This window comes from Saccostrea cucullata, unplaced genomic scaffold, assembly GCF_032062105.1.
Source record: "Saccostrea cucullata isolate Sc308-1 unplaced genomic scaffold, CSIRO_AGI_Scuc_v1 ctg6349, whole genome shotgun sequence".
Lineage (NCBI taxonomy): Eukaryota > Metazoa > Mollusca > Bivalvia > Ostreida > Ostreidae > Saccostrea > Saccostrea cuccullata.
The window spans coordinates 14014-30000 of NW_026938562.1; the positions used below are offsets into that span (position 1 = coordinate 14014).

Here is a 15987-nt window from a genome sequence, read left to right on the forward strand (position 1 = left end):
TTGAACCTTAATGATTTTCCAAAAGAAATATATATTATAATTAAAAACAAAGTACAAACAATTATAGCACTGCTTGTGGAGCAAAATTGGACAAGACACTACAACTTGGCAAATTTATATAGGAATAATAGACATTAATGTCATTAAGAGTTATCTCCCTTATCAGAGTATCAATCCACCTTAAGAGTTTGAGCACTATTTGTTTTCTTCCTTTTTCATGCAGTATTACCTTTACTCCTAAACATTTAGGAGTTTCATGTACAGTCCTCTTCAAACTGTAATTATTGTCATGGAACACTCCAGAATGGCACTCAATTTATCAGGACTTCAGTAATCCATGATACTTACATCTTATTTAATAAGGTAATCAAGAAAACAACCAACTGAATGAGAATTGAACAGAAGAGCAAGGAATAAAAAATAAATCAAAATGCTCAAAAATTACTTGGTGAAAGGGGTGGGGGTAACGACGAGAATGTTCTTGAAATGAAGAGAGCAAAATTTTCTATGCATTTAAATAACTTTATTTTCATAAACATAGGATCCATGAAAATACATGTATTGAATTTTATAAGGCATCAATGAAGTGTATACCTCAAAGCACTAACAAGTATGAATGCATAGCACCATAATAATTTTGTTTTATCTCTTACAGAAAGTTAAGAAAACATAAAAAAAAACCTGATAAAAACTATTTTATATGGCTATAACAGAGATGACAATAAACACAAAGAAGTCTCAACAAACTACCCGCTACTTAGTAAAATATTATGCTGCACAATCCAGGCTTTAGAAGTGTTGAGCATGCAAATCTCCTATCTGGATTTTTCACATATATAAATAGTTTGTCTTTAAAAATGTCAGAGATATAAAATGGAATAAATCTTAAATCATTACAGAGAGACAGATAAATAAAATGATAATTAAATTCCTGACAAACAAAATACACGATTTATACTAGGTTCCCTGGAACTCTGGGATCATACATACATCTGTACAACAGATGAGTAAAAATTTACAATGCTATTAAAAATTAAACACGAAGCACAAATCATCAGAACAAGAGAAAATTGGGAAATAAATAATAGACACTTGATATGTATATTGTACAAAAAACAAAACAAGGAAAAAACAATTATATTAAAACTATCATTTTTTTCAAATTGTTAATAATGGTTGAGGTATAAATATGTTCAGTTATTGTAAGTAAAGCTGAGCAGAGAGAAGAAAAAATATTCTCTTCGAGTCCTATCCTATGGACATACTCTTTGTATACAGTGACATGGTACCATTGTCGTACCCATAAGTCCTGTACAGGTTACCCTTAACTGCCACATCCTCCAGAGCTCGAATCATCATGATTGACAGCTTATGCTCCCCCTCCGTGACATTTAACCTCGTAAACATGGCCGACAGAGCAGAATTGTATGCTGCAGTCAAGTTTGCTTCACGGTTTACCGAGGCTTCAATACCAATCTTTCTCGATTCTGCAAATGCTGCTTGCTGAATTTCATTTGCTGGAGAGAGAAAATTTCATATTATTATTGTAAACTGGTAATCAAGTTCTTAGTTCTTGTAAATGCATATTTACTGTAAAAGTAGGCTATGTCATAAGAATAAACAACTAAGGAATATTTCTGCCTAAATTATAGGACACTTGCTAAAGCATTACAAGGAAAGGTAATGTATCTAAACCCATCATGCTACCCAGGTGATAGAAAATCTCACCTGAGCCTCTAGCATAGAAAAATATAGTACAAAAAATAAGTACATGTGCTAAATATTGTATCCTTTTTTAATTATTGTAATGTTTACCCGTATTACGTAATTGTGTTGTGTTCCGCAATGTCTTTTTAATTTCCACCATTTTTCCTGAATAAACTCCTCTCTGTCAGCATTTTCCTCAAAACTAAAAGAACAAAATCATTTAAGCATTTTAAAAATGTCCAAAATTCTCATTCATTTCCATTTATTTTAAATTGTTGACAGTAAAACAAAACAGAAACATATTTACCCCCATTTTACTTTTGCCCCCTTTTTCCTAGTTGGAAGTGGACACATTTTAAACAGAAAGTTCAAAGACTACAACATTATCTTTTAAATACAATCATGTCTGGGTAAATTTACAACAGTGCTACAATCAGTTTTCAGGTGTGAAAGGGCCAAAATAACCCTGCATACAGTATTACAAAAAGCGCGAATAAAATTAACTGGCATTAATTTCTTACTTTCATAAAGAACAAGGTACAGTTTCAATACAGCTATTGCCTTATGTTTTTCTTAACAAGAGGCCCATGGGCCTTATAGGTCACCTGAGCATTATGCAACAACTTTTCAGTTATTGAATTTGATTCATCTTTTAAACCTGGCATTCACAATTTTGAAAGAGGCACCATTGGTCATCTTAACAATACACTTCGCAGTTGCTTAGCTTGGTTACTTAATACCCATAGGTGGGGTAGGGGAACAAAAAATGCATTTCAACTAATCAGTAATATTCAGCAATAATCAGTAGTGCCCTTACCACACATGAACCCCTGACACTTAGGCCTAGATCCACACACTGCACAATTTTTGAAAAGGCATCCTTGAATATTTGATTAATTCCAAGGAGCAGATTTCAAACAATTCATTCATTTTCAGTATATAAGTACAGACCCCGCCCTCTATGGTACCCCTGACCCTGAAGCCTTTAAATTCACAATTCTGCAAGATTAGGGCCCTTGCTCATCACAACTATATAGGTAGTTCATGTGTTTCATAGAGACACAGAAGAAAATTTTCATAAATTTAATGTAATTTCACTATATAATCAATAGAGCCCCGCCCTAACACCAGAACCCCTGACCCTGGGGCCATAAAATTCACAATTTTAGAAGAGGCATTCTTGCTCATCATAACTATGTACTTAGTTATTTTATTTAATACTTAGGAGCAGAGAAGAAAATTCTCAAAGAATTCATGTATTTTCAATATATAATCAAAAGAGCCCTGCCCTAACACCAGAACCCCTGACCCTGCAGCCATAAAATTTAAAATTTTGGTAGAGGCACTCTTCCTCATCATAACTATGAACTTAGTTAGTTTATTTAATACCTAGGAGCAGAGAAGAAGATTTTCAAAGAATTCATGTATTTTCAATATATAATCAAAAGAGCCCCGCCCTATCACAGAACCCCTGACCCTGGGGCCATAAAATTCACAATTTTGGTAGAGGAACTCTTGCTCATCATAACTTTACACTTAGTTAGTCTATTTAATTCCTAGGAGCAGAGAAGAAGATTTTCAAAGAATTCATGTATTTTTACTATATATAATCAATAGAGCCCCACCCTTACACCAGAACCCCTGACCCTGGAGCCATAAAATTCAAAATTTTGGTAGAGGCACTCTTCCTCATCATAACTATGAACTTAGTTGGTTTATTTAAAACCCAGGAGCAGAGAAGAAGATTTTCAAAGAAATAATGCATTTTCACTATATACTTATTTAGCCCCACCCTAGCACTAGAGCCCCTGACCCCAGGGTCATGATTTTCACAATTTTGGTAGAGGACTCAATGCTGATTACAATCATGCAAACAATTTGACTGCTTGATGTCCAGGAGTAAAGAAGAAGATTTTTAAAGATTGCACTAATTTTAGTGGTTTTGGCCCCATCCCTCTGGCCCCAGGGAGGCAGGGATCATGAAATTCACAATTTTTGTTCCCCTTTACCCATAGATACTTTGTGCCAGATTTGGTTGAAATTGGTTCAGGGGTTGCAGAGAAGAAGCTGAAAATGTTCAAATGTTAACGCACGACGGACGACGGACGACGCACGACGACGGACGAAAACAGATAGCAAGTGATGTAGAAAAATTAAAACTCATGCCTTCGGACTCCTTGAAGAGCCATGCATAAAGATCATACAAATCATTTTTCTCTCATGACCTTCTAAATGCTAATTGTGACGTCATAAACATGTGTATTTTCCCGTATTTTCTTGAAAAGTTGCAGAAGACAACAATTTTCAATGGAATTTTCTTTTAGATAACATTTCCACAGGCGTCGCCCACAATAATTTGGAGATGTGTGATTTTTCAAAGAATTTTCCACAACATATCCCAAACTTAAAGTGGGCGACGGCTGTAGACACTATTTTTTAAAGCAAAATAACCCTTGAAATGAGTCATTTTGAGACATTTTCTGTTTGAAATAGAGAAATGCATCAAATTAATGACATCATACATGTATTTCCAGAATAATACTCTTTCATGCCATATTCCTTCCTGATTTTTAGTCATACACATGTACTCAACTAATATTTAAGCCAGTTTCAAAACTTTTTGAAAACATTAAAATTTTAGGGCACAATAAACCTATAACTGTACCTACTTCTTCCTTAATTTATTCAAACTAACATGTAGCATTACTGATGGTACATATACCTTCCAGTCTTTCTCTTAATTTTCTATGAAAATATTTCTCCAGTGTGGGTCGATGTGATCGGAACTGATCCACACTGAAAGGTACCGCCAGGTTCTTCATTTCACTCTCAATAACACTTCTAATGACATCATCATAATCCACTCCAAATTTTGATGGAGATCTCCAAGCTCCTTGTTTCTGTAATCAAGTTAGATTCAAAAGTTTAATCATTTATAGATGATCATTCATTGCAATTTAAATGTATGAGGGATATTTTGATTTAAAGACTAGTGAAGCATCAAGATTTATTTTAAAAAAATACGGTATTAGCAAAAATGCTTATACATGAACAGAACAGCAAAGAGAATTTCAATCCCTGAGATTTCAAAATGTTCTGTAATTTTAAAATCGTCTAAAACTATTTATGACAATTAACATTTTTAATCAAAGCTTTTTTTTGTAAATTATACACTTCCCTATCACCAGGACAGAGGATCCTGTTCACCATCATATTACATAAATTGAATTTTCTAGATTTTCTGGAGTAATGAAAATATCTACATTCTAATTTATTTTAGAAATGTGTTCGGCTTTGCTCTTCTTTTTGTCCTGATTCTGGGGAAATCAATTTCACAGATGGTAAAAAGCTTTTAGAAAATTTCCAAGTAGTATATTACAACGTAATTCTACGATGGTTGATCCAAAAGTAATGTCACTGTGTCAATATCTTTAATATTTGACGTAATATTATCAAATATATTATACCAAAAGATGCATAAAAATAAATCTAACTGAAATTGAAAGTTTCATTTAAAAATGTTAACTTGAATGAATTTTATAGACGTTTAAAATATTAAACGTAAGGGGTATCGCCGCGTCACAACTAAACGTCAAGTTTTAAAGTGTAAATTATTAGTATGAAAAAAGACAAACACATTAAAAAGCATCTAAAAAAGCGTCTAGTCGCCCAATATTTTAAAAGACAAATTTTTACAACATTTTCTAGTCTTAACTTGAATATAAAATGACGTCATTGCTTTTTGATCATAAACATTGTTGTTTTAATCAGCTGTATTGAACAAAGGAAATGTCGAAATGGAGAAAACCGCCAATACGATCTGTAATGCGTTTTTTGCTTCAAAATGGGAAAATTGTCCTAAGAGACAGTTACAATAATTAATCAGACACATAGCAAGGAGAATGTAAAAAAGAGACTTGTTTATAGATGGTTTCAGTAATTTTAAGTGTGTCATGGGTCACTGAGTTATCAGCAGAGGACAGAAAGACCGAAAGATGGGAGGTCGGGCGGAAACGTTCAATGGTGTCTGAAATTGTCCAAAAAGAGAGACGGTTAGAGTGAAATGAGAAAAATTAAGTTTGTCTTATGGTGCTGTACAAATAATTTTGACAGAGAACTAAATCATGTATAGAGTGAGTGTACAATGGGTGCCAATAATTCTTTTAAAAAGAGAAATATATATGAATGTGCTCGTGAATCTCAAACATTTTAATGAAACGAGGGGGAGCGTTTTCAAAAGTGTATGACGGCGCGCATCCATTATATGACGTTATTTAGGTGCGGCGACCACCATAATTGCACTTTGTATATAATTCGATATTTTGAAAAGTATAAATAATTTTGATTTGATTTTTTCAGGGCTGATTTGTAATAAATATAGCTTCGAACATATATAATTTCATTGATTTACGTTGACTAGTAGCAATTTTATCAAAGTTGTGACATTACTTTTGGATCAACCCTCGTACTAGAATAACAATAACAAAAGAAAACAAGATGTGTTTGTGAAACACTGATGCCCCCGTATGACAACATAGCGAAGATTAAAATTTTCTTAAATGCAAACTCACTGGAAATACAATACCGAAATACGAAGGAAGGCCAAGAATAAAATTTTTCATAAGTACTAAAATCTCCAAGGTCAAAAGATCAAGGTAATTGGTATCCAATGAAAGGTCTTGCCAAAAAAAAAAAATGACTGTCGTCACGAGAAAAGGGCCCTTAAGGTCAAATTTTCACAAATTGACTTTTTGGTAAATTTTGATAGCCGGACTCTTTCTGAATGCAAATATACATAAATTTTGAAAATATCTCACTTTTTGGGTATTTTATGAGCATTTTAGTGATGCGCTCCAAAAAAAAAAAAAATTGGCGTTACTCACTGAAAAGGTAATGACGTCGCCTGCATCTAAATCAAATTTCAAAAAATCTTAAAATTACATGTTATTTAAATAACCTCAATCGTTTTGAGAATTAAAAATTTGAGAAAGTATTTAATTTTTTTCTTCCAAGCAACTAGTATGTAACTATTCCTAAGGGATTTCGTATGTTAATGACTATTTTCATGCTAATTTTAGAGCAGATCTAGTAATTTCATAAAAGGAGGGGGGTCTAAACGAATCTAGGAATGGTTTATAACATAATCAGTAGGAAAATAATATTTATTTTAAGTCATACAAATTATTCATTTTATATAAAATAATCTAATTCAATTTATAAAATATATAAAGCACTTATAACACTTAAAGATTAAAAGAAATATATATATATATATATAGAGAGAGAGAGAAAAAAAAAAATCCCATGCAGAAGGACACCGCGCGCAAAATGGGGCACCCCTCGCAAAAAGCACATCGATCCCGATATTGAATTAAAAAAAATCTTACGAGACAGCATTCACTCACCAACACACATAGGTAACTTTATTCCCTATAACTCTTACGATAAAAAAAACACCCTGCATTTTCTGTATCACCGAAAAATTCAATTGAGAAATAGATTCAGATACGCTAAGATATATAATACTTGCTTTTAAAAACGTTTATTCCTTTTATAAACATTCGTGAAAAAAATATACGTTCCCTTCTTCCATGCAAGCGGATTTTAAATTGTTTTACGTTTTTGAATATTTTATTAAAAATGTTTAAAGGTCTAAGTTTCCATTGTTTATACAATTCATTTTCTTCGCCTGTCTTAAGTATGGAGTACAAACGTAATAAATAGCAAATAAACGTACCTTAAATTGCAACTTTCTTTGAATTTATACCTCAAATTGAAACCGTCACTTAACTTCTTATTTTTGAAAAAGTAAATCACAATTAAAATCGGTTACAAATATTTCTGCACATTAACCCCCCTTTTTTTTTTATTTTGTGGCACCTGTACCCTTTTTCACTTGAACACAACATTTGTATATTTCTTAGAAGGATCGGTACTATGATCTCAAAAAATGGGAGCAGCTATATTTTTTTCAGTTGTGGGCACTTTCAACCACCAAATTCCTTGACAAGCAAAATCTATTCATCTATTCATTTTCCTCCGTGACAATGGCTATGACAATGGCTTATTTACTTGATACTGTAGATCACTAAATTTTCGCGACACCTGATTTTCGCGAGATAGTCATTGACTCTTGATTAGCGAGAAAAATTTTTCGCGAATTGTGGTTATTGCTCTATATAATCTTAAGGAATGCTATTATACGCGAGAAGTTTATTTTGGCGAGCACACTGTCTCGCGTAAGTACGCGAAAATAAAGTTCTCGCGAATAAAAAGTGATTTACAGTACCTTATAAGCTTTTCACATTTCGATACGATTGTCTTATCCAATAATGAACTATTACGTCCAACATACGTTAATGCTTTTTATAAGGCGATGCTGTTAATTAAGTAGTAATATACCGCTCTAATCTGACTCTCTTTCGCAGAAAATATTTAGGCAAACCATTTTTACCCTAGTTATTACTTCAGAACATACCAAACATATCAAAATAAAAAACAACAACATTTGACTCGTAACTTCGCCTGTCCCCACACAACTCGTTTGAAAAAGAGAGGGAGGGTTCAGCCTGAAAAAAAAATTACCATAAAAACTACTTAACCAAAAAAAAAGGGGGGGGGGGGTGTGTCGAAACTCGAATCCAATTTCGCCGTTTGGGAGGGGGGCGTGGGGGTAGGTTCAGTCTTCTTTCAGTATCAAATTTTCTTAATAAAACACAATACGCTTCCTTATTCTTTTGTCCCATAGTGCACGAATTTGACTATGCTGCAACAAAAAGTGTGTATGTGTGTGTGTGTTTGGAGGTTGGGGGGAGGGGGGACTTTCAATTTAAACCCCACCCTCGTTGCTACTTGCGTGCTGTAATGGGCAATATTTTCTTTAAAAGAAGAAAAATTGTGCTTGTATATTAATTAATTTCCGTAGAGTCACGTAAGGATTATGATATAAAGTCTTATTTCGATTTCAACGGAACTTTAAGAAATTAATATCGAGATATTCGGGGTATTTTGATACATGTATCGTATCAGAGTTGAAGATTTCAACTCAAATTGTGACGTATTTATCTCATATCCTCAATTCAATAGTCAGTGATATATATTTCACGCTCATTAAAGTTTTTAAAGATGGGATAACACATGTTAAGACCCTTTTAACAAAAATGGAAAATTTAAAAGTCTACAAGAATTGTCCTTTGATTTAAAACAAAAATCGAATTGGATGTGTGAATACAAAATATTAAAAACAGCAATCTATAGAAAATGTACGATTCAATATGACTTGTTGTGCATACATACAGAATATAGGGAAGCGTTTTAATTTTGTAAATGGTGTATATTGTATTGAAGATAAAAAATGTAATTTCTTTTACGACAATTTACTCATTAAATTAAATTAAAACTCAAAGCCATCAAGTAATGTTTAAAAAATTATTTTCTGTTGCTCAAGAGAGTTGCAAGGATATATATAGAAACAAGGTTAAAGACATCTGTGACAAAAGAATATGTGAATTTAATTACCAATTGTTGAATAATACATTGTGTTGTAACAGTTTTCTTTTTAAATGCAAATATAGAGCATCCGCTTTATGTAATATGTGTGATGAAATTGAAGATATTAGACATTGCATTTACTTTTTGATTGTGAACATGTTCATATACAATGGAAAAATTTATTTGAGTTCTGTGTTAAAGTGGAAGCATGTGGTCCTAGGTTTTTATTTTGAACGGAATTCCAAAATACAATTTTTAAATACCTTTGTATCTTTCTTAGCATATAAGATATATAAATTTAAAATGTTTTGCAGATTTCAGAACAAAACTGAAACAAAAGATATGTTATTTTCTTATGTAAAAACAAATATTAAAAACATTATGGACATTTTAATGAATTTAACAAAAACTCACTTGTATAAAAATCAGATGGTGACATTTGTAGAAATGCTTTAATTATTATGTTACTCTGTTAGTTTTGTTATACTAACTATCCTGGCCCGGGTTAGTTAGAAATTGTAAACGGGTTTGCATTATGATTAATAAATTTATTTAAAAAAAAAAAAGTTTTTAAAGATTTTAAACATTTTCATAACTTTTGGAAGTTACACCCATTATATAAATATTGCATGTAGTTGAGTGTAACATTGAAAATTTTCACCCCAAGAAAAACCATTGTCAACCGAGGCGCATTTCACCCCAAGAAAAAAATTAGTCAACCGAGGCGCAGCCTAGGTTGACAATGGTTTTCGAGGGGTGAAAATTTTCAAAGTTACACTTAACTACATGCTATATTTATCATATTATACTAAATAGTTTATACAGATACATATAACAGTGAACCGTGCGCATAAATACTGCGCAGTCGCTATTTTTTGGAATATCACCCGTCGTCAAGCAATGTTGACTGTTGCTACGCTGGAGGGCGTGTCTTCATTATTCAGCGGGTAATAGTGTTTTTTAACAGATGTTTCTCGACAAATCAGATTCAACTAATTTATATGAAAGTATAATATAACAATTTGTCACATACTTTTTGCTTTCATCGATGTATTCTAAAGAGATGTAGCCATGTATCCGGTATTATCCAGAAATTCGTACGTCTTTTTGCTTAATCTATAGTTTTTTTTTTCCTTTTGGTTTATAAATATCCTCATTTATAATATCACTGTCGATGTAAAATTGTTGATTTCTTCAACATTGGGTATTAATAATGCTTTTGGGAAAAGTCTACAATAGCTGTGTTTGATTTCTTAACATATTGCAAAATAGGTTCCAGAAGGTTTTCATTCATTCATTTCATCGGAACAATTTTAGAAAGTTCTACCATTCAATTCCTTTGAATGTATTTATTTGATCATTTTAAATTAGTTTTTGAAACAAAGAACTTTATTCGGTAATAACCAAAATTTGCCCCCCAAACCAAACTTTGATGGAGATATATTTAATTAAGTTCTTAAACAGGGGAGTATATGCTGACTTCAAAGCACTGAATATTTTCATAGGTAATGACGCCATATGTACGTAATGACGTCACAAACATGACGTAAAATTCATTTTTTTTATGAATTTTACAGAAAAATGTATATTTTTCGTCGATATTTTGAGTAAAAGTCACCGAGCGCATGTGTGTTCAGGATCAATATTTTGATATAATGTGTAGAATGATAATATCAATAAAATATGTCAATATTGTTCCTGAACAAACTTGCGCTCTATTAATTTTAAAGCTAAAATTGTTGAAATTTTGTCCATTTTGTCCTCTTTCTGAAGAAGGATATAAAATCGGACTAGTTTGTGACGTCATAAAAACAAAAATTGTGAATACACTGCTTTGACACTACAATATTTTCTGTTAATTTATATTTCTCCTACAATTTATTGAATTCAGCGCATTTCAGGAAGTTTTCAAAATTTTACTTTTGTGGGGGCAAATATATGCAATATACCGCATATAGTTCTTTAATTTTAGCAAAATTTTCGTGGCATCCCCATCATCCGTATTTTTTTCCTTATAGCATATTTTATTACTGTTAAAATGGTAGAAAAAAAATATTTATTGTTGATGTAGAAGGTTTGGATCTCCCATGTTACCAGTATCTAAATTCAATCAACGATGGATTATGTTTCTTAGCTTTAACTTTTGCCGGTCTTTTTATTCGGAGATTTTTTTTGGCTTGTCTTCTTACCCCCACCCCACCCCCCTTTTTTTAAACACACAATTTAAAATCGACAGTTCACCGAAGGCTGGCTATCGGGGTACATCAGTATGATTAACTAAGGATTGTGACATGACCCGGCGAGTTTTCCTTTGAAGTCAAGCATACTCTAACTGCGATACAGAACACTTTTTGTGGGCGTTTCTTATGCAAATGAGCAGAAACTGTACTGCATCTTCAAAATATCAACGATACAGTACGGTTTATTTTTAGCCATGACGGAAAGCTGTATCTGTATATACAGACACAAAATCGTTCAATTCCCGTGAAAACACTTAGTATTTACTCAAAATTTGAGGTGAATCAAGAATAAAATTTTACAACGTAAAGTTATTAGTGTCGAATTCAAAAATTTTAGAAAGGAGGGATCGAGTGGGACAGTTCACAAATGATTACTATGCCCCCCCCCCCCCGAAAAAAAATAAGTGGAAACTCGTATATTACACTCGGGGAAGGGGTAGCTTTAGAGCCAACCAACACACTATGTGGTGGTATCGTTTCTTGTTGATAAATTAAAAAGCGTATGTATACAAGTTTAGCAAAAATCATTTAAGAAAGCGAAAAAGAAAAAAAACTCACAGCAGGGTTGAGTGGGGGCACCAGTGAGTGCTGGCATACCCTTTGGTTACTCTACATTTTATTAAAAACATGAAGGTAAAATGCTCCTCCCCCCCCCCCCCCCCCCCCCCCCGCTTTCATTTCATCTGTTTATTTCAATTTTTTTATATTACGACAGGTGTAGGACATTGTCGGACATTTCTCTCAGAATACGTTTTCCCCGAGGTATTTTTGTTTCAAAAACATCCCCACATGATTCTTATACTGTATATTAAAATGTTTTGCATTAAATCGTAGCTTAAATTAAAAAAAAAAACGAAGTCGGCAACAGCTGGATAGAGAAAAAAACCTAAGCAATCAAATCTAAATTTATTTTTTTGGAAAACAAATTATATAATGCATCCCCTAAATAACTATTTTAAAATGATAAATACCTGCACGTCCACCTCTCTCGGCATTTCAGTTGCGACTGCTTAAAATGGGATACTAAATCAACTTTCTGCTAAAATCATCTGATTGGTTGAGAGATATGTACCCAAATATGAATGTAAATTGGTGAGGTCATTTTAAAAGGTCATGTCACAAGTCATTTAGAATACTCGTTTCCTACTGTATCAGAGATACAGGGCGGGGCCCGGCTCGAGCTATCGCTCTCGCCTCAAGCCCCGCCCTGTATCTCTGATACAGTAGGAAACTCGTACTCTAAATATAACATATTTAATGCACAGTTATGTCGAAGTCTGGTGTGTAGTACATTATTACGTCTTTTTCCGAAACTGAAATAAGGTGGAGCTACTGCTATTTTTTGTGCAATCGTTCAATAGTGAGCCCGAGTTTCTAATTTCTATAGCGATAATGAATTCCATTTGTTAACTACAGATGGTAAATGATGATTTATAAGTTTGTAATCTACACATGGGTGTATTATAGTTTTGAGAGTTTCTTGTTGTATGAATGGACGCGTTGAAACGTAAATCAGGTATAATATCACAGAGATACTCAGGAACTAAATTACATGTATTATGAATCTTATACATAGTATGTAATCTATGTAGCTTTCGTCTATCACTTAGTGGCTCCCAGCCAGTTTCGAAATATAAGGACTCTCTAGAAGCTAATAAAGTCAAACCAGTAACAGTACGGGCTGCTTGTAGTTGTAATTTTTCTAATTTTTCAGAATCTGACGTTGAACAACCTCCCCACACTACTGAAGCATATTCAAGCTGGGGGCGTATAAATGACGTATATATCAGTGAAAGGGTTTTTCGATTTAGTTTGAATTTGAGTTTTTTCAATAGACCCAATTTTTTGTATGCATTTGTTAATAAGGATTCAATATGGGACGACCAACTTAAATTATATGAAAATGTTACTCCTAAATGTTTGTGGGTTTGAGCGTATTCTAATTGGTTACCTTGGAAAAGAAGCTTAGGGGGTTCTAAATTCTTTTTTGTGTTAAAAAACATTACTTTAGTCTTGGAGGCATTAAATTTAAGTAACTACTTTTCTGACCACTCTTCTAGAGATTTAAGATCATTATTTAAATTACTTTCAATTGATTTTACACATTTAGAAGCATGCTGTAAGCTATTGTCATCGGCAAATAGTCTACAAAAACTTGACATTTTATCAGCGACATCATTCACATAAATTAAAAATAACAAAGGACCTAACACAGAACCTTGAGGTAACCCGGCCTGCAGAGGTGCCGGTAATGATAACAAATTCCTATACATCACTCTTTGCATTTTGTTTTCTAAATAACTTTTTAACCAGTGATACATATTACCATTTATACCATACATCTTAAGTTTAAATAAAAGGCCTTTTTGCCAGACACGATCAATGGCTTTAGACAGATCACAAAGTATTATACAAGAAAATTTCCCTTCATCAACTTGTCTAACAATGTTATCATACATTTCAATTAATTGATATACAGTGGAGTGACCAGGTAGAAAACCAGCTTGGTATTTATAAAAAATATTATTACAATGAAAATAGTTGTATAAGTGCTTAAATACAATACGTTCCATGACTGTACTCACACAACTAAGCAATGAAACCGGTCTATAGTTAGACAAAACCGTGGGATCATCTTTTTTGAAAAGTGGAATAACGTTAGCAATTTTCCAGTTGTTTGGAAATATGTTTTCATTCAGTGAACGATTAAACAATAAATATAAAGGTTTTACCATAGTAAATTTGGTAGCTTTTAACATTTTATGACTAACAGAGTCTGCTCCAGTGGCCTTATTTACAGGGAGTATTGATAAAATATCTATTATTTCTTGTTCACAAATATGTATATTATCAAATATTGTGTTGCACATAGGCGGTTTCTTCGGGTAAATCAGAATGTTCATCATCAACACTTAAGAAATAAATAACAAGTTTATAAACTTCAATGGGAATTGAAGTGGGTCGGTCACGTGATCAAATCCTGTGAAGGCCGAAGGCCTTCTCAGAAGATTTGATCACGTACCGACCCACTTCAATTCCCATTGAAGTTTATAAACTTGTTATTTATTACTTATATATACATTTGAGACAGACAATTGAATATTTTCGAATTTAAATTATCGCACTAACCGTCCGTCGTAGATTTTGCAAAATGACGCAAGGTGTAAATCGGCTTGCATGGCGGTTACGCTTCAAATTCATTAGGCTAAGGAATCTGTTTCGAAGGGAATATTTTGTGAAAGACTACTTGTGATCAGTAATAGTGAACAGATTGTTGTCTGGAAATATTTTATTCGTGAAAATGATAATCGATGCTGAAAAGACACAAGAAACACGTCCGAAGTTTGATGATAAAAAGTTGGAGGAATTTCGGTCGCTGGAAAGGGATGGATGGATCCATAGACCTAAAATGGATCCGATGGACTGAGACACTTGTCCGAGCCAGTTAATTTGCAATTTGATCAAAAATATTCCACGGTTTCAGTAACTAAAGGCATACTTATCGTAAAACACTGATAAACACGGAGACAATGGCGACAGCTTTACATTGAACTACGAAAACGCCGAGGTGTTTGGCAGCTGTTCATGGCATGATTGCAAAGATATTTTCCAACAGATTTACACATTTATCGTGAGTAAAATTTAAAGATAAAATAAAAGTTTATCATGAAAATTTAACCAAAGGTCTATCCAAAAAATAAGGATGAACGTTAGAGACTGTGCAGCTGACAAAAGTGAAGAAAAATGTAAACAAACGCTAGGCTCCTAGTTTTCTCTATGTACACAGGTTGAATCAATAGCCCAAAAACTGTATGAAATACTTATTTACATTTGAAATAAAATAATTATTATTTTACTTGCTTATTTTATTCATTTTTATACACGAAAAGCAAGTAGAGCAGGTCATTTTATAATTTATGTACCGGTGGATATTATTGCGCCGTGTGATTAGGTCACGCATTGACCTCTGACCTCTGACAAACTTCATACAGAATTGAAGATATTTTCTCTCTGTATGTTTATATAATAGAGAGATACCACAAATGTATATATTTGAAATTGAAGCAAAATAGTCATTTAGAACATTTATCTTATCGTCACCACCATTTTTGGATTGTATTGTAATGGGGGAATGTCTGTTCTTGACTTGGTTTTAAAAATTTCCTTAACTAGTTTCCAATATATCTTTGAATTATTTTTGCTTGCATCATTGAGTTCAGATTCAATATTATTTTGGTAATTTTCAATTGCATGCTTTTTCATGTTATTAAACTTGTTTCTAATTTGTCTAAAATTTGCCCAATCATGTGGTTTTTTAGTTTTGAGTGCCTTTTCTCGTAGTCTTTTTTCTTCTTAATTCAGAATCAAACCAAGGTTTGTCTTTGGGTCTAATCATATTAACTGATTTCTCAGGAACGCATTCTCTAACGCTGTCTAAGTATGTAGATGTAAAATTTTCGGTAGCTTTATCAATAGATTCTGCGTTGGTAATTAAACATTCCCAATCTGTAGTTTCAACTAAAGCATTAAGTTTTGTTATATCTGCATT

At 32.8% G+C, this 15987-nt stretch overlaps 1 protein-coding gene across 2 annotated transcripts in view; it reads right to left on the bottom strand.

Moving 5' to 3' along the window:
• Window positions 1-514: 514 nt before the first annotated feature.
• The window catches only part of LOC134250622 (uncharacterized), a 34512-nt gene continuing 19039 nt past the window's right edge, over window positions 515-15987 (bottom strand). For both annotated transcript variants that reach the window (XR_009988540.1, XR_009988538.1), the window contains 2 exons: window positions 1816-1909; window positions 515-1517 (listed from right to left, as the gene is read on the bottom strand). The gene's annotated coding sequence lies outside the window, so the exon portion shown is untranslated. The remainder of the gene's footprint in view (window positions 1518-1815; window positions 1910-15987) is intronic.